The 20,392-nt window shown below is 35.9% G+C and overlaps 1 protein-coding gene and 1 non-coding gene across 2 annotated transcripts in view; one reads left to right on the forward strand and one right to left on the reverse strand.

The window, feature by feature from the left end:
* Positions 1–20,392, reverse strand: part of LOC108742842 (lachesin-like) — a gene marked incomplete at its 3' end in the record, with an annotated part of 122,184 nt that overhangs the window by 62,787 nt on the left and 39,005 nt on the right. The gene's annotated exons all lie outside the window — the stretch shown is intronic.
* Positions 1,511–1,584, forward strand: Trnay-aua. Its single transcript has one exon. It is a non-coding gene; the product is annotated as a tRNA-Tyr (tRNA).

A 20,392-nucleotide genomic window follows, 5' to 3' on the forward strand; every position in this document is an offset into this window, starting at 1 on the left:
TTTTTTAGTGCTGGAAGCTATTTAGAGTACAGTTTTGTTTTACTGCTATTAGAGTATTTTTAAAGTACCAGCTGTATTTAAGGATTATAAAAGAAAGGTGTAGGGTCAGGTTATTAGTATATATATATATACTAATTAAGCGGCTATTGGCATTAAAACTTAAGGCTTACAGTATAGCGCAGAAATGTAGAAAAACTTCTAAGTGCTTTTTTTTCACCACCTGTTAATGCTGGTGGGAGGTTAGTTCCTCCGGACTATACCGGATGGTAGGACCTCAGTACCCTTTTAAGAATCATCGGAAGGGGTGGACGGTGGTTGGTGTAAGAAAGATGAAACAGACGAAATAAGGACAGAAGATAGTGAATAATCATTTGAGGCATATTACTGTCTTAGCATTTCACTAATAAGTGATCCAAGTAGACTACAGATGAACTTGGGCTAGGAAAGACGGACTCGGACTTAAACCGGTGTCCTCCCAAATACTAAGCAATGATCTAAACCTCATGCTATAATGTTATCAACAATATCAAGTGGAAATAGGAGGTGGTGCAATTTCATAATGTCGAATAGGCGTCTACAGCTACTGTTTATGTGCAACAGGAGGGGCAATGCTTACTGCAACGTGAGGATGCCAGGTACGAATGATATAAATATGTCAACAACACATGAGTTTTCATTTTAACTTCCTCGACAGCTTTCATTGCCTGATATATTGCGGAAAGGAGGAAATTGTGATTTGCGTACAAAGGAAAAGTTGTATATTTAATTTTACGTGCTATATCAATTCTCTGGAGGCCGTTGGAAGTGGCAAATACGTTTCATGCCCACACACTTTTATATATAGATATATGTGTAGGTACTTATGAAAAGGCAGTTTTCTCCTTTTATTGAATTTCACTCCTTATTACTTCATCCTCGGCAACTGAGGGCGAACTTTGGAAAGCGAGGAACTTTATTGTTTTTCATTCTATTTTGCACAGATTTCCATTATGGATATTTCCAATCTCATCCTCGATGCGAGCAATAATCGCGAGTTTCGTAGGAAGCCCAAAGTTTGTAATCGATTCGAGAGCTTTTCTCATTCATTTCATTACCTACCGAAACATAAAACAATGCCGCTTATTTAACGCTCTGCGAATGGGTGCGTATGCCTATCAGTATAAGCGTTTAATTCTATCCCTATTGTTTCTTTTATGTAGAAATGTGTATACAAGTTTCGTAAATTTATGCGACTGGTTTAGCAGAACATATTACATATATCATATATGTAATTTGGATTGAAGATAATCATCATTATAAAGTCGTCAGTCAGAAAAAAAAGGATGAAGAACAGATAGAAAAAAAATTATAGACAAGACTCCCAGGGACGATAAGAGAGAGGGAGAATAAGATGCTGATATACTTATGCCTAGAGTTTATTAGCTACATCACCTTGAAATCACTTTTTGATTGAACAAAATCGAAGGATCGTTAACCTAGTACGCCAGGTTTGTCGTTGTTGCTGTTGTCATCTCTCGTAGCTTAGTTGGTAAGAGCATTGGTGCATAAAGCCAAAGGTCCCGGGTTCGATTCCCGGCGGGGGTGACAACAGTAACAAAAATATTTTCCTCATTAATTTGAAGAAATTTGTAGTGAGTAGGTCAAAATCAAAAAGTGATTTCAAGTTGATGTTGCATATTATTAACATTGACCACTATTAGTAACTTAAAATCAATGGTTTATTAGCTGCGTCTGAGTGTCCCTCCGCTGCTTTGTTATCACAAGAGTTGATGAGCCGTGATCGAAAGGAACCTGCACATCCGAACATCCAAACGTTCATCTTCAGTGGGCAGCTTGATTCCTAGGTGGAAGTTTGTACCTCGGAGTTTCAGTAGCAACTGAATGTGCGCTCACATTGATAGCACTTAGAGGTGGGGCTTATCTTTTTGTTTATTCGATAGATATTAAAGATAAGCTTAATAAATGTAACAACATCAGCCCATCGTTTCGTTTACAAGATTTTACCTACCGACACCCTCAATTCAACTAGTACGATAGGAAGGAGTAGAGATGCGTTCCCAATCAGTCTTAGGACTGACGACCTAATGATGATGACGGTAGTTATTAAGGTCAACTTTACTTGTAGAAGTTTACTGTTTTATAATATTATTTGACCGTCAAATTTTGTTACTTGTTCGTAGTATTCGATTTATGATATTCCCAGAAGTTTGTTTGCGAATAATTAGAGCTCATCATATATTTTTTTCTCTCATAAAATTGATAGAAACGAAACAATTATTACGTAAAAGAAAAATTTTCTAATAACGTTTTTAATTAACAACGTTTAAATACAAAAATTCCTATTGATTTCATTATGAAAAGTGATTTTGACAGCTCTTGAATATTTCACTCCTGAAGAATTTCATAACCAAGTTCAAATGTTGGAAAAATCTGCCTACATTAGTTCGGATGTCTTCTTTGACTGGTTAAAAAATCATTTTTATACGAAAAAGATAACAGGAAATCAAGTAGCATCATATTATTATTATCACTAATCGTTTATGGTCGCTCCGGTGGGCCCCTTAGGCTGGGGGCCCGTGGCATTTTGCCCGTTTTATTACCTTATTGTTACGCTACTGGTCTGTCAGGTCTCGAAGAAGCTTGAAATAGAGCAGTCACGCTTGGAAATGTGACGCCTGCATTTCGTGCGACGGGAAGTAGCCCTTTTAACTCTGATGCAATTCCCGATTACGTTTCCTTTAGAAACATTTACAGTGCAGCATCTTCAGAGCTACACTGCAGGTCACAATCGAGGTAAAAGGAAATATAACAACGTAGCTTCCTAAAACAAGGTCAGGTGAAGGTCACCCAGAAAATGTTGCAGCTGGAAAATTATTGTACCCAGTTTCACCTTTAACTCCTACAGTTGTGATTGTATCAAAACGATGAAAAAACATTGCGACTACTTTAAATTATGTGCAAAGTACTGACAAAAGAAAAGTTAAAATGGGAAACAGTCCAGTACAATTAAGGAATTTTTATATTTTAATTTAATTTTTTTTTGCTCCCCGTTCAAAAAGGTATTCGATGGTTTACATATTAAACATGAGTTTGGTTTTTCTAAAGCTGCCATCTTTGATTTTTTTTTAATTTAAAGCTAATGTTTCGCGTTCTATTTATTCTACGACTATCAAAACGAAGACGTTCGACCATCCGAAATTGATTCTTTTTTAATCAACCTTGTATCAAACTAAATTCTCCGATGAACTATAAAATAGTTGTTACAAGTGTTTGAAGTTAAGAAAATATAACACTGTAGCTTTCTAAAACAAGGTCAGGTGAAGGTCAACCAGAAAATGCTGCACCTGGAAAATTATTGGACTCAATTTCACCTTTAACTCCTACAGTTGTGATTGTATCAAAACGAGCAAAAAACATTGCGACTATTCTAATTTATGTGTAAAGTATTGACGAAAGAAAAGTGTTTTGACTTAAACGGTGCTGTTGGTAAATTGCGGGTAGCAAAATGGCACCGAACACTTATTTGTTTTCGTAGCTCAATAAAAATTCGGACGCAACAGTAAAAAACTATATTTACAATCTTAACACTAAATAAATACAAAACTGTACAAGATTACTAAATGAAAATTAGAAGTTGCTTGAATAAAATAAAATGTTAATGATAACTGCTGGAATGTGAAATGTGAATGCGAATGTGAATGCTGANGAGCAAAAAACATTGCGACTATTTTAAATTATGTGTAAAGTATTGACAAAAGAAAAGTTAAAATGGAAATAGTCATCAGCTGCCATCTTTGATTTTTTTAAATTTAAAGCTAATGTCTCGCGTTCTATTTATTTACGACGATCAAAACGAAGACGCTTGACCATCCGTAATTGATTCTTTTTTAATCAAGCTTGTAAAAACTAAACTCTCTGATGAACTAGAAAATAGTTGTTACAAGTGTTTGAAGTTAAGAAAATATAACACTGTAGCTTTCTAAAACAAGGTCAGGTGAAGGTCAACCAGAAAATGCTGCACCTGGAAAATTATTGGACTCAATTTCACCTTTAACTCCTACAGTTGTGAATGTATCAAAATGAGCAAAAAACATTGCGACTATTTTAAATTATGTGTAAAGTATTGACAAAAGAAAAGTTAAAATGGAAATAGTCATCAGCTGCCATCTTTGATTTTTTTAAATTTAAAGCTAATGTCTCGCGTTCTATTTATTTACGACGATCAAAACGAAGACGCTTGACCATCCGTAATTGATTCTTTTTTAATCAAGCTTGTAAAAACTAAACTCTCTGATGAACTAGAAAATAGTTGTTACAAGTGTTTGAAGTTAAGAAAATATAACACTGTAGCTTTCTAAAACAAGGTCAGGTGAAGGTCAACCAGAAAATGCTGCACCTGGAAAATTATTGGACTCAATTTCACCTTTAACTCCTACAGTTGTGAATGTATCAAAATGAGCAAAAAACATTGCGACTATTTTAAATTATGTGTAAAGTATTGACAAAAGAAAAGTTAAAATGGAAATAGTCATCAGCTGCCATCTTTGATTTTTTTTAATTTAAAGCTAATGTCTCGCGTTCTATTTATTCTACGACAATCAAGACGTTCGACCATCCAAAACTGATTCTTTTTTAATCAAGCTTGTATCAAACTAAACTCTCCGATGAACTAGAAAATAGTTATTACAAGTGTTTGAAGTTAAACGTTCTTTCCATTTCTTCCGGTTTCTCTGGTGCATCCAAGGCTCCTCAACAACTTAAAATTATTTAAAGAAGACTCAATCTCCAACATTAAACAAAAAGAATTACCTCCATAACTCTCTCCGCCCGTAATCCACTATCAGTGTTGTGTTGTTTTTACTGTGCAGTTTGCGCTGCATTTCTAGGAGTTTATGGATGTTATGTAACATTATGAGAACTAATTTATCAGTAAATACAGGTTGTAATGCGGCCAAAGCATGTACCGGTTCATAAAAACAAAAATTACCCAGCAGCGATCTCTTCTCTTCAAACTAATTAAAAAGAACAATGAATTGCTTTTAAGTTTTCGCCACAACGTTTAATACGCAGGACGATCGATCGATGGTAGCCGAAAGTGACGGAGATATTTATAGGCAGTATTAACAGTAATTACTTTAATGTACAAGTTTTATGTGCGTGTAAATTGTGAAATTTATGTATTAACGTAAATTCGATGTCCAAAATACATAGAAACAAAATAACTGAAATAGTAATACATGTAGTGCTTAAAATCACTTCAAAATCATTAATTCTTTTATTTACTTAGTTGAAAACACTGATTACAATCTTCTCGTTGGCAAATAAAATATAAAATCAGTTTTTTTGGGAAACTATTGCAAAAAAGTAATCATTTTATATGCCTGTCAAAAGACAGACAGGAAGATTCAAGAGAGAGGCAGCATCACCATCCTAATCTGGCATCACATTCCACAAAACAAAATTACAATGAGAACTTTATGAAATATTATTCTGAAAATTCATTTTTGAATTTTCAATCCACTACAAACTACCTCAAATTAATAAGGGAAAAATTTGTAATGTTCGTGGGTTTAACAGATTAACTTTTAAAACGATAACTATTTATTTACGCTAATTATTATTGAACTTGAAAACACTATTAAATTATTACATAACTTAGGTAATTATTTTATTTATTTACACTACTATTACTATTCACTGTTCTATTTATTTCACTTCTGTCACTGTCAATTTATTTCTTGATTCACTTCTGCAACGGTCTATTTATTTCTACTCCACTTCGGCGATCGTCTCTTCCTTTTTATACTCTCTTGCCTCCTTTCGGGAACATTCTCGAGCCGTCCGGAAAAATTTCGTTTTCTTCGAACTGTTTAATTGCTTTCCCGGAACGCAGGTACGACACATACGTTTACAGATACGCCGCACATGAAGAAAGGCGCCCGCGGCTAGTCGGCGAATCGATAAGCCACTCACACACACGTATGCCCTATCGCACACAAACACGCTCGTGCTCGCTACAGTATTTCATAATAAACTAACTCACTTCTAAAAGATGTCTTAATTGTATGTATGTTTAATCACATTAAAGTGAAATATTTTTTTGGATTAATTTTTACAACTACAACTAATCCCAAATTATTGAGGAAGAATTGTTGCTGCTGTCACATCCTCGCCGGAAATCGAACTCAGGTCCCTGGCTTTGCGCACTATTGCTCTACCACTAACGAGGTGACAATATCTAACTGTCTAACTACGTAGGTCACAAAGTCGTCAACCTAATGTACTAATCATTATTAAAAATGACAATTTTAGAAGAATTTGTTTAATCTTTCCTCATTAATTATCATTATAGTTATTAATAGTGGTAAGAATTAATTTAAACCATTTTATGTAAACAATACTACCTCACCCACCACTACACCTGAAGCACTGGAAACAACGGGAATAACAATCTTCCCGAATAACAAAAAAGAATTAACCTGTTCCCACTCTACTACTTTACTAAATAAACAACTCGAAGAAGAAATCATCCACACGATAGAGATGTGGCGAATGATGAGGATACCGTGGTTAGGGGTTAAAAATGAAGAAATATTGGAAAGAATAGGAGAACAGAGCACTCTGTGGAAATCAATAAAAATTACGCGAGATAGGTTGGTAGGACACCTTCTTAGAGGGACAGACGTTAAGAGGAATAGAGGTAGATCTATATAAGATTCGTGTTTGCAAATAGTTAAGGATGTAGGTTGTTCTAGTTTTAGGTTAATTCGAAGATTAGTTCAGGATAGGAAGGAGTGGAGGTGTGTGTCTAACCAGTCTTAGGACTGACGACTTTATGATGATGATGATGAAACACTAACGTCACTGAAAAAGTCGAATTATTTACGGATGCTTATCGAAATACCAACACCTGACAGTAGATTTCCACGAAATAGCAGAAGAAGAAATCCTTTAGTCAAGAAAATGAAGGTCCCCGGACTTAGCCAGGTCAATAACGCAAGCCTCAAGCTACTATTAAATGAAAGCATCAAAATGTTAGCTATAAATAATACAAAACGCGTTATTGCCTTGCCAACACTTTCCAATTAAATGGAAACAAGTAGAAATGGGCCCATAAGCTTATTTTCATCAGCCAACAAAATAATCAAAAAGTGTATCCATCACTGACTGGTAGAAGTTTCAACTGAATTAAAATTCATAAAACTCATCCCACATCGTCAATTCAGGTTTATGGACTCGTATTTGATTCTTTTAATTTAATTTGGCATAAATTTTCTGAAATCGTAACAAAACTTAAATTAAGCATTGCTCATATGTGAAATAAGCACGTAAGTAGTAATTAAATGCATGCTAAAATGTATTATGATTTTTGAATTATCAATTCGGTGACAACTAATCTTCCGAGGTAGTTCCTCACAGTGGAAGGCATCTTCAGAATACATTGGTGGGTCGCACACCTGTCAGGGGTCCTTTCCGTCGTAATTGTACTGAGCCTGAGTTTAAGACCGTTGCCATCAAGTCCAGAAAGAAGTTCCCAGGAAGAATTCCCTGAAGATTGGAATTGTTTCACCATCATCAGATCATCAATCCTAAGTAGCTGCTTTTTCAAATTAAAAAGAATTAAAATGGAACTCTGTGCTCTCTGTCATTATTATCATGAAACCGTAAGTCTTAAGTCTGGTTCGACACATACCTGCACTCTCCTCTCTATCTCCAGACAATCTTTGCATTTTCCAGAAACTAGAACACCCCACTTCTATAACTGTACATGTCAGATCAGTAGTAGAATCTACGACCTCCTTTGTCTCTTTTCACACCAGCTACAGCTTCTTATAAGTTTCTAATCAGCCCTTCATGTCTCAAAAGATGACGTACCGTGTTATTTCTGCTTTCCTTGTTGAATTCCACGACGCCCTCTGTTCTCCAATTTTTTTTCACTTCACTAACCTTTTCTATCCACGATATTTTCATCATCCGTCTGCTACACCACATTTCAAACTCTTCTAATTCGACTCGATCCTGCGCTATTCTCATTGTTTTATGTCTCAAGCACTTCTTCAATTCTGATGGAAATAGTTGAAGGATTGCAAATCCGAAATGGCAAACGATCTCTTTTTAAAATGTAAAGCACATATGAGGTGTGTTCAAAAAGTATCGCGAATTTTGTTTTAAAAATTATTTATTTATTATTGAATATCTATTTTCTTCCCTTTAACTTAATCCCCACCAGACAAGATAAACTTTTGCAAACGTTTTTCCCAATCCACAAAGTACTTCAAAAAATCATTTTTTGTGAACTTGTTTTTATCTTTATCTCCTTTATCGTATCGTACCGCCGTCCTTTCATGGGCCTCTTCAGTTTCCAGAACAAAGAAAAAGTCACAGGGGGTCAAACATAGGGTGGCTGCGGCATTATTAGGTGTTGCTTATGGCCAAAAATTCGCGTAGAAGCAACGATATGTGAACAGTATTGTGATGCAAAAGCCAATTTCTGTTCTTCCACTAATTCGGGCGTTTCTGGTGGACTGCTTCGCGCAAATTGCGCATAACTTGCTGGTAATATTCCTTATTGACCGTTCTACCCTGTGGTAACAACTCGTGATGCACCACGGCCCTGCAATCGAAGAAAACTGTAAGCAAATCCTTCACATTCGACCTAACATGGCGCGCGTTTTTCGGTCTTTGCTCGTGCGACAGTTTCCATTGGGATGATTGAGCTTTGGTTTCCAAGTCATAACCATAAACCCATGATTCGCTACCAGTTATGACCCTCTGGAGCAAATTTGAGTCGTCGTGGACAAAGTCCAACAGCTCCTTAGCAATGCGCTACTATTTTTGGTCGAAATTGATCAATTTTGATACGAACTTCGCGGCGACTCGTCTTATGCCCAAATCGAATGGCAGGAGCCAATCGATATGTTTAGGTCCTTAGAATATTCTCTAACGGTGATTCGACGATAGGCCAATACTATTTTCTGCACGTCATCAATGTTTTGGTCTGTTGTTGACGTGTTCGGGCGTCCGGCACACTCTTCGTCATTAACATCTTCTCGGCTCTCTGAGAACATTTTCTACCACCGATAAACGTTGCTTAGGTACAGGGTAGCTTCACTATATGTGACAGTCAACATTCGGAATGCGTCCGCGCATTTAATTTAGTTTTTCACACAAAATTTGACACAGACTCTGATCCATTTTTTGGATACAAAAATCGAAGACGAGCCAACGAACCAAAACACGTACAAGCAAAGCAGCTCTTAAAACGACTGAACATTTAACATGACCGAATTTGTCTGTATAAGTGAGAGTTATGAGTACCAACATAAAGCCACAAAGAAAAACAAAAATCGAATATACGTTCCAAATTCGCGATACTTTTTGAGCAGACGTCGTAAATTGGAATCTAATACTGTAGTTTGAGTGGAAAGATATGCGGAATTAGAATGGCAAAGTATGCATTTTCCGATAACCATTCATGCAGAATTACTTCATACACAAACGTTCATTAGGCTCTCTTATCTTCATGCATTACTTGTGAATAGCTGAGGCATTTAGATAACGCACTGCATTTATCTTGTAGCAGGTGCCTTCTGTGCGCCACGGATGCCGTTAGATAATACATACATTACAAGGGTTCTATTGTCTTTGTCCGTTCAAGATTAGACATATCGAACAGACATTCAGTTGTTCCGATTCACTGTGCTCTAGCTAACACTACTTAGAGTTCAACTTCCATAACTGCAGCGGCGTAGCGGAGATAAGCAACGAAGACGTTCAGTGTGTTTTAATTTTCAGAAAATTATTCGATTTAGTGTATTAAAATGAAAATCGCGTTAAAAAATTAAAAGGAATACTCACCCCTAATTAGTCTCGCTTTGATAATGCCCACGTGTGAAGTAGGCGAAACACGTGTCCGCTCATATAAAATTATTTGTGGTAATTAGGGTTGAGTATTCCTTTTAATTTTTTAATTACTATTTACCACAGTCTCCTCCTTCTATTTTGAAAATCGCGTTCTTAATCTTATCTTAACGATTGGAAAATGAGAATGATAATGGGAAGTCAATAGTAAACAAGATATCTATCTCACGATTAAAACGCACAAATACCGCGGAACACTTGCACGAATGAGTGAGAATATAAATGCTATACGGTTAGGTCATATTGGCGTTGGCTGCTCTGGCGAGCGCGTTTCGCTTTTACCGCTACTCCGCGGCCGGCTGTAATGCGACATGCGATAGATGGACGAAAAGAATTGAGGCGATGTAATAAAAGTTTCACTTTAAACCCTGACTTATATGTTTGTTGTATAAACTTTGGCGTAATGCAATAAAAATGATAGTTTCAAATGAAAAACAGTTACGTGACCGATAACAATAAATACATTGTAGTAATATCGATGATACTTTGTAATTTTAACCGCATCATTAGAAATCATAGGAAGGTGTCGTAGGCATATAAGAAATTAGAAATACTCGTGAAAATCATAATTAAGTTGCTACTGTTATTGCGATTTGCATGACGTAGTCGAGGGTTCTTGCATCGAGCCATTATTGTAGGCTTTGTAGGTAAACGCTCATAGGATATAATCATCCCTAGTTCGAGCTACCCCTAATTTTAGGAACTTGTAACGTAATTGTATTATTCAATCGATAATAATCAACTAATTAAAAATAAGCGAAATAAATAAAAAACCATTGTAAAATGAGTTTCAAGAAGGCCCAAAAGGTAATTAGGAATCGATTTAGGTTTAGGCCTCCGATATTCGGGATTCAGTAGGTACCAAAATTTGAAGAGTTTCATCATCATAAGGGCATCAGTCGTAAGACTGTTTGGGCGCGCATCTATTTTGAGCTAATCTTTCTGCAAAACCAGAACAACCCACAAGCTTAACTATTTACTAACAGTAATCTAATCTAGGTTTACCTCTACTCCTCATAACTCCTGTTTCTGTCTGTAATATGTCTGTGACTAGCTCTTCATGCCCGAGGAGGAGTCCTACTAACCTATCTCGCCTATTTCTTATCGACTTCCATAGAATCCTCTGTTCTCTTATTCTTTCTAATACCTTTTGAAGAGTATACTGAAAATTAAAACGAATGGTTTCTGTTTCTGTGTATGAATAAATCATTGAATCATTTCTTTATTTGTAAAATGTGTTATTTCAAGAGAATTTTTTATATGTTAAATTATAACATTCAACCTTAGTTTTACTATTATTAAACAATAAAAAAATACTTTAGGCTGTTGTCTCCAAATCTAAGAAGCATAAGTCAAATGGGTACGACCATTGTCTAATAAAGGTAAATTATTATTCTTATATTTTTAGAAATCCAGCCATAACAATTTCAACTTGTTACTCAAAAATGACTCCTATGTAAGATATTTCGCTAACTCTATAACAATGAATTATTTATCAACATAATACGGGTAAGAAATGCTATTCTATGAAAAGAGATTACTTTTTTTTTCATTTTGACATAATAAGATTTAATACATGTTTATAGATCAAGACCAATTGCAGATATAATTTTGGAGATTTGTGTTGGAACCGAGCCAAAGTTGTTTATAGAAAGATTAAACAACAAAAATCCAAGATGTCAGTCCTGAGGGTCTCCTGATGTAACGTTGATGTAGGTAATCTACTTCTGATTTTTACGATCTGAACTCGATCAGTCAAATAAGATGTCAGCCGAAATGCCAGTGAATATACACCAAACTGCTTTTATTTATCTATTAGAACTGAGATTTTTGGAAATGGGCCCATCATTGAAATAGGCTTACAATTTTTAACATTGTATTTTTGTGAATTAGAGTAATATTTGTTTTTGTAGTAAATTTAAATCATTAACTTGAGTGCGGTGCCTAGACAGCCAAGTTTAATATAACTTTATTGGCTTACTTTCATATGCATATCTCGTAGTAGATATGGAAAGACAAGCTAAAAGGCGCATTTTTTCTTCAGAGACGCGTTCGTTTAAAATATTATGCTAACAGACGCGACGACCAACTGTGCAAAGAAAGATATTAACTTTGATGTCGGCTACTTTCGTAGACTTTTCTCGTTAAGGGAAATGCTCATGGAATGTTTATGTTTTGGAATTAAAAACTTCTTCAGCAGCATTAGCAATTACGCAATACATATTAAGGAGGCTTCGTAGGTATTCGTCGGCAGTTATTTTTACTGAAGGCCCTACTCTACTCCATCCCATTTTCATTATTTATAAAATGCTGCATTGTTCTCGCCTCTCTCACTCTTCAGCTAAGGCTTTAGACTTAAAGTAAAATAAAAACTGTAATAGAAAAGCGGGTAACCACTTCTAAGCTTTTATTTAGAAAATGTCAGATTTTCACATTAGGTGCAGACACCAAGTGTTCGTTTCATATAGGTATATTGGGATCCGTCAAATGGGAGGAGCCTAAAAACATGGCGCCGATTAGGGAAAATTTATCGTAGTTCCTATAGTGTACCGTGCAATTTCCAAGTTTTTAAATTACGATAAAATGATAAGTATTGACACAATATGTGATTGGGCTGACACAAAGCCTCGGAAAGGAAATTTCGTTGAAGATGAGCGTGCTTTTAATGCCAATCACATTATAAAATTCGGAAATAACAAATTCCGTCAAGTTTACTGCCCACTTTTTACAAACTTCGGATTTAAGAAGTGATTCACGTTATATAATTGGTAAGGTAATTCTGGGTGATTTAAGCAATATCATATCAATGACTTGCACGTGCAAAGCTGATTTAAGAGAACGTTGCAAACACATTATTGCAACTTTGTTGTATTGCAGCCGGTAGGTTCTTAACCTCAAAATACTTACATCGTATCATTAGAATTGTGTTAAATCAATAACACAGGAATATATAGGAAATATAATCATGTGCATTAAAATGACGTGAAGAAATTTTTATTCCGGAATTCACTTCTTTGATACCTACTGCTTTCATCCAAGGTTCTATTAGTTTACTTTTTTCTCTAATTTTCCGAATATATTTTTTACATATATAAAACGGTTAGTTTTTATTGGAAAGTAGTTAATGTAGGTGAAAAGTGAAGATCCATGTCTGAACTGCTATTGCAGCTTTTCAATGAACACATTAACTTTTTATTTGATTTAACTTTAGAAGAAACTCCGACTCCATCATCAAAAAATTTTTACTTTTTTAACGTGTTTTATTATTTTAATAAACAATTTTACAATTTGCGTGCACAGTTCCTATGTAAATTTTTCCCTCATTCGAGTTATAAATTTTGCCACCAGATGGTGTATGCCCATTTGACGGATCCCAATAGTATTAATATAATCTGTGACCTAATAAGGACGGTTGGTGTTGTTACTGTTGTCATCTCTCGTAGCTTAGTGGTTAGAGCATTGGTGCGTAAAGCCAAAGGTCCCGGGTTCGACTCCCAGCGAGGGCTTGACAAAAGCAACAAATTTTCCCTCATTAACTTGAGGTAGTTTATAATGAGTAAAGAATTAAAAATGAATTTTCACATTAATATTAAAAAATTAACCATTTCCAATTTGGCTCAAAATTGTAAACATTGATTTTTAAAGTATTCTGGTACCTGCATCACCATTGGTTATTGATTGAGTCCACTTCGAACCCTTACTAAGCCACAATAATTTCTTATGATGGATTACCCAATTTGTTCTTTGCAACTCTGCAGTTCTTATAGACAAATCGCCACTGCAATGGCTTATTAATTATTGCATTCTAATTAATAGAAGTTTTGGTCATCACCGGATTCTTTTGCTTCAGGTGGTGTTTCTGAACCACCATCAGCTTTTATGGGTTATGTATTCGAAACTTTTTATTTTTCCAAGGGTCTCTTGACATTTGCTAAATAAAATCACTCTAATACTTCTTAAAGCCGTGCTGTACTTCATTTAAAAGCCTTATAATTTAGTACCCAAGAGGGCTAATTACCGTGCCCCAGCGTCATTACTTCTCCGTGACACAATACGTAGTGCCTACTTAGCGATGAACTTGCTTTCAAGGTGAAGAACTTCAGCGCAAGAGTCGACGAAGCCGTTTGTACGGATACTATTTCAGCATTGTATTAAAAATAAGCTGTCACATGCAGCGCAACGTTTGGTTGAATGCATGTATGTAACTGGCGAATCAGAGTTTTTAGCTGTTGCCGACATTAAGGGTTTAATTGTTAAATTATGCAGAATAGGGACGTGGTATGCGGGCAGGAGAGCAACTGTGAGCACTTCAGCAGCTCATTTACCACAGGCCATTACTATTTAAATGAACAAAAACGGATTTCGTTATTGCCGGGTGACATGGAAAGCTAGCTACACAATTAATGCTCGCCATGGACCGGTTGAATTTGTATTTTTTTGTAACACGAAATGCTTATCATCACGAAAGTGCTGTCTCTACAGAACGTCTATTTTTTATGGTTGAGTCACATACTAAAATTAATGTATTAATTTTTAAGGAACATTTTACTGGAGTATTTTTAAAATGGGTAAATAACTCGGTACTAGAATATTCGATTTTAAAACTACTCCATCGTTAAGAAAATTTGTTTGAAAGTCTAGAGCAAAAAAAATTAATAATTAATATGGAGTTCTTGGTTACCGATTCAACAAAACTGCTATAAGTGGATTGCAATTTTGAACTTTACCATCAACATATAGTGAGTAATTCATTACCTTCCAAAGTGCAGTTACTTGCTTGCAAATAACAAGAATAAATATAGAAAAGATGTTGGACCATCGTAAACTACGCAAAAAAATAGGACAACGCAACGCCGCATTCAATTAGCTGGTAATCATCAGCGTTGGTCATTGGCAGTAGGTCAGTAGAACAGTTGTTGTTATTGTGAGCGATGTTATCTCTACTCTCAATGCCAGTAATTGTTTTGCTGTTGTTATGATATCAGGAATTGCCGATATAAGGAGTTATTTTTTAATTTAATAGAAACCAGCCCTCAAAATAATATAAAATACCAAACGTTGACTTCTCTCATGTAACAATGGCGCATTTTAAAGAATAGTTGCTACGTTTTTATCATTTTCAGCGAGCGCAAGCCTTGATGCGATGATTTTCAGCCGCTAGAGGATTTATGTCAGCTACCATATTATATCGGCGATGATCTGATTGATCAGAATCCGTTTATGTCATTCAAAAACTCACACATGTAGAACGATGTGATTACCAGACATCTCCTTTAAAATTTATAAAAGTTTCTTTGAGCTTCTCCTTAATTCGTTGCTCGAGTTTTATGCTGACCATGATCGCAGTATTACACATCACCTCAAGGTTAACGAGATTCTAATAAATTGCAACCTCACCGAGGCAGGTGCGCAGTCTTGTTGGCAGTTGGCTTAACTACTCAAAATATTTTGGGTTTTATTAATTTTAATAAAAATCCATCAATATAAAAGGATAATCTTTGGAACAACTCAACCAATTTTAAAAATTGGAAACTGTACCTCTTATGCTATACACACACTAACGTGCCGCTGGTAGAATATTATACAATGAGCGACAGAGAAAAAAAAACAACTAAATTTACTATTTATGAATTAATTAACATTTAAGAAATGGAATCAGGACGATTTTCACACCTACGATGAAATTTACGAAACCCCAAAGACCACTTAACCCAGTACATACACCAGGAGTCTACTTGATTCCTTGCGGAGATTGTTCTAAGGTATACATAGGTATGAAAAAACGCACGATCGCAACAAGGAAAGACGAACACCAAAGACATTTGCAGTTACACTAACCAGACAGATCCGCATTAGCAGAACATTCCTGGAAGGAAAGACACAGGATCTTAGCTAGGTGAGACGCCTTAGAAATTGTAAAATATCTGGATAATCTTAATAGGGAAGATGGATTAAATATAATCAGAGCCTGGAAATCACTGCTATGTAACAAACAAATGAGGGTGCAACCTACCGGTACGAAACGTGACGATAATGTAGTAGCATTATCTAACCGTGACCGCGAGACTAATATAAAGGTACACCTAAGATGCCACATTAACCATTCAGTCACTGGTCATACATTGTTAAGCACTGAAGATGCCATCTATTATGCAAGACGAAACGTCTACAATCAAAATTCGAAGACGACAGAAAAACCCAGAAGAGAAGAATGATTTCGGGTATGACTATTTGATAATAAGACTCTCCATCAGTCAAGCAGTCGGGAAGTATATCAGTAAATTTTATGGCTAAACTTTAATATGAATGTGGAAATTAAATTTTAATTTCATACCCAATATAAACTACCTCAAGTTAATGAGGTGTGGCGATTTGATAGTTTTTAAGAAAATAATAAATTTTTTAGAGTGAACTATTAAGTGTGTGGTTGTATATATTTTTTGGTATGTCTGTGAAAACTTTATTACTTGTATTTGTGTGTTTGGAATTTCTGTATTGTTGTATTATTATTGTGTAAATATTCTTTTCTTATAATTCTATTTCTATACTTACTCTATTCTATACCTGCTCTATACCTATTCTTCAGCTAAACGACTATTTAATTGCCTACGTACTTTCCTATCATCCCTTTTAACAATTCAACTCTGTATACTAACTGCATGACGTCTATAATTCTTACTTTTCCTAATTGCAGTTTTATGGTCAGTTTCTTCGGTGATTTGGGGTCAAACTTAATTTCTAGGTATTTCTTCTAAACTAAATTTCCAGGTTTTACTACCATCTTATTGGTTCCCTACTTTAATTAACTTATTTCTAACTCCTCCTTATCACCCTTCTTACGATCTCTTTTTCAAAAACTAAAATCAGTTCTGACTTATCCTTCCTAATTTCAACTTCACCATTCTACATTCTTAATTCTAGTCTTCATTTTTTTGTTCTTGTTTATTAAAGTTGTTATCGTATTCTGCGTTCTATTATTTAACCACCTCAACATCAGGACACACAACGAGACTAAAGTGGTGACCCCGTAGTTTTTTTTGTGCGTCAGTGTTGTGTTAAGTCCTAACTGTTAATAATAGTGAGAGGTGACAGACAATTGTAAGTACTTTTTTGAGTAACATTTTAGTGTAACANGCATGCTTTAAAGACGTTTTAGACCATCCGTTTTATTCTCATTCCACGCATAGAGGCTGTAGCTACCTCGAGTTTTTTGGTGGACGCCATCTCAGAAACGGTTAGAGATAGGCTTCTGAAAAGGTCATAAATCGTCGTATCGCATGCTTTAAAGACGTTTTAGACCATCCGTTTTATTCTCATTCCACGCATAGATGCTGTAGCCACCACGAGTTTTATTGTCACGCAGTGAAATTTTAATGAAATTCAAAAAACCATTTTAGACCTTAAAACATATTTCAAAATTAATTAAATATTTCATAATTATAATGTTGCTATTCTTTTCAAATTCATAAAACGGATATCGAGTTCATTCACTTGCAAAATAAACGTATTTGGCATTCCGCAACAACGAGGCGGCAAGTGAAAACAATTATCTATTTTACAAGCGGAATTTGACGCTAGTTCGATAGCTCTGGTCATTAGGAAAATTATTGAACTTCGCGAAGTCATCAATAAGGACTTCGTCAGTTTTTTTCATTAAATCAGCTAAACCAGAGAAACTTCTGGAACCAGTGAATGACCCATGTTGAACTATGTTCAAATAATCACTGGTTCATCAAAAAAGTTTAGCGCGTGAACGAGGATCGATGGTCTGATCGCGATCAGTCGATTCCGAAGCGCGAAGGGATAAAGTCTATCCTTAAAAAGAGTAATAGGTGGCAAATTCTGAGTGTTGGCGACACTACCCCTGGGCGATAATGGTTGCGACGCTCTTAAAAATGTAAGTAGATCTCTTAGCTAGTTTTTGTGTATTGATTGATCTACATTGGAAGGAAGATCCTTTTATAAATGTTTTGATTCAATTCTCTGTATTGTTGTTTATAATAAAGTTTTTGTTTTTAGGAACTTGCCTATCTTGTCGTCTAAGTACCTGACCCCCAGTCACGCCAAAATAATTAATTTGCATTAAAATCATTCAATTAGAATAAATAATTAACCAATTACCGATGTAAAATAAATGGTGAAAACACCGTTTTTGTCATGTTAGCGCGGAAAGCTCGTTTTGCATGCTAAGAAATAGGGAAGAAATGGTCTCTTTTCAGTCATGTTTTAGTCGGCAGGCAATGAAATTAGTCTTTTGAGCGCATGCGTTCAAGTTTATAGGCATGCGCAGAAATTAGTTGTTCTAACCTCTAAATCATTTATTCTTATTTCGCCAAATATCAATTTAATGACGAGCTTTTTGCACAAACATGACAAAAAATAGTATACGTACCTCTGTCCGAAAAGTAGATACTTCAGACTGCGTGTTTTCCAACTCACATGTACGAGGGTGGATTGATAAGTTTCCGGCCTAACCAAGAGATGACGCCACTAGGCCTACCTTGAGGTGACATTCTATAGTACCATCCTTGGATAGCTTGTAGCTATAGTTTCAGCCCGATCTCCTTGCTAGTGTAGGTTTGACAGCACGCTGAACAAGACGCCTCTGTGGTTTTCGTAAAAATGGAAAAGCAGGAAAATCGTGCTGTCATCAAATACTTTTATTTGAAGGGGTTAACGCCGAAGGAAATTAAAAAAGAGATGGACTCAACACTGGGGACATCCTCCCCGTCATATTCAACCGTTAAGCAGTGGGTTTCCGAGTTTAAAAAGGGTCGTGTGAGCACCTCTGATGGGCCTCGCTCAGGACGCCCCGTTGAGGTCACAACTCCAGATATGATCGAAAAAATTCATCAAATAGTGCTGGGAGACCGCAGATTGAAAGTGCGTGAGATAGCTGAGACCTGTAAGATGTCATATGAACGTGTGCAACATATTTTGCACCAACATTTGCATATGGAAAAGCTCTGTGCAAGATGGGTGCCGCGTTTGCTAACAGTCGACCAAAAATTGATTCGAAAAAACATTTCTACCGCAAATTTGTCATTGTATAAGCGTAATCCAAGCGAATTTTTGCGTCGATTCGTAACCGTTGACGAAACGTGGGTCCACCACTACACTCCTGAAACCAAAGAACAGTCTAAACAGTGGATTGGACCAGGGGAACCAACTCCAAAGAAGGCAAAAACAATTTTTTCGGCGAACAAGGTTATGGCTACTGTTTTTTGGGATGCAAGAGGTATTATATACATTGATTACCTTGCAAAGGGTAATACTATCACTGGTCAATACTACGCAGACTTATTGCAACGTTTGAGCCACGAGGTGAAAATTAAACGACCTCATCTGGCGAAGAAAAAAATCTTGTTTCATCACGATAACGCACCAGCGCACACGTCAATCGTTGCGACGGCTAAAATCAACGATCTAAAGTTTGAATTGATGCCGCACCCTCCTTACTCTCCAGACCTAGCCCCGAGTGACTATTTTCTGTTCCCTAATCTCAAAAAATGGCTTGGCGGTAAGAGATTTGCGGACAATGAAGAAGTAATCGAAGCTGTAAATGGTTATTTTGAGGAGCTTGACGAATCAGTCTATAGAGATGGCATTAATAGACTGGAACACCGCTATGAGAAATGTATCAGCCTTGGAGGAGATTATGTTGAGAAATAAAAAAAAAAAATTTTTAAAAACCTTGTTTTTCTTGGTCAGGCCGGAAACTTATCAATCCACCCTCGTACTTCGCAACTGAGCCATTACAACCAACCAGCTAACGAATGGCAGCTTTGCCTTTAACTTCTCTAATTATTCGCGTTCAGTAGCCGTAACTACGACGTCGTGGAAGAGAATTGCCCTCCGGGGAGCTTTCCTCAGCCGCCGCAATGACCGATTTCCACAACTAAATTAACGGCCGTGTATACTGTAGCATTAACGTTATGTGTCCAAATTATGGGCTGTGTGCGATAGGGTGGAGTTAAGGACGTTTCGATTGCAGCGCTAACTGTGGTGTAATGACGAAATTTGTCCAGCCCCTTTTTATTTGTTAAACTTTGTGTTCTCTCTCTCAAACATGTGACAATTTAGATAAAGTGTCACACAATGTAATACATTGAACAATAAGTTATCTTGCACTTGTCATATGCATTTTTTGTGTTCTTGTTTTTGCTTGGGAGAAATTTTGTATTTAATATCTTTATTAAGTACGAGGGTAGTCACAAAAGCACCCGACCCAACAAAGTAAACAAAAGAATTTGAAAAAAATATATATTATAATGTTCGTGGGTTTAACAAAATTAATTTCTAAGAGTGATAACGACAAAAACTATTTACACTAATTATTAAAGAAATTAAAAACCCTATTAAATTATTACTAAACTTAGGTTATGAATTATTCTATTTATTTACACTACTGTTGATATATCACTATTCACTGCGCTATTTATTTCACTGCTATCACTGTCAATTTATTTCT

Source organism: Agrilus planipennis, unplaced genomic scaffold (genome assembly GCF_000699045.2).
Source record: "Agrilus planipennis isolate EAB-ADULT unplaced genomic scaffold, Apla_2.0 scaffold372, whole genome shotgun sequence".
NCBI classification, from domain to species: domain Eukaryota; kingdom Metazoa; phylum Arthropoda; class Insecta; order Coleoptera; family Buprestidae; genus Agrilus; species Agrilus planipennis.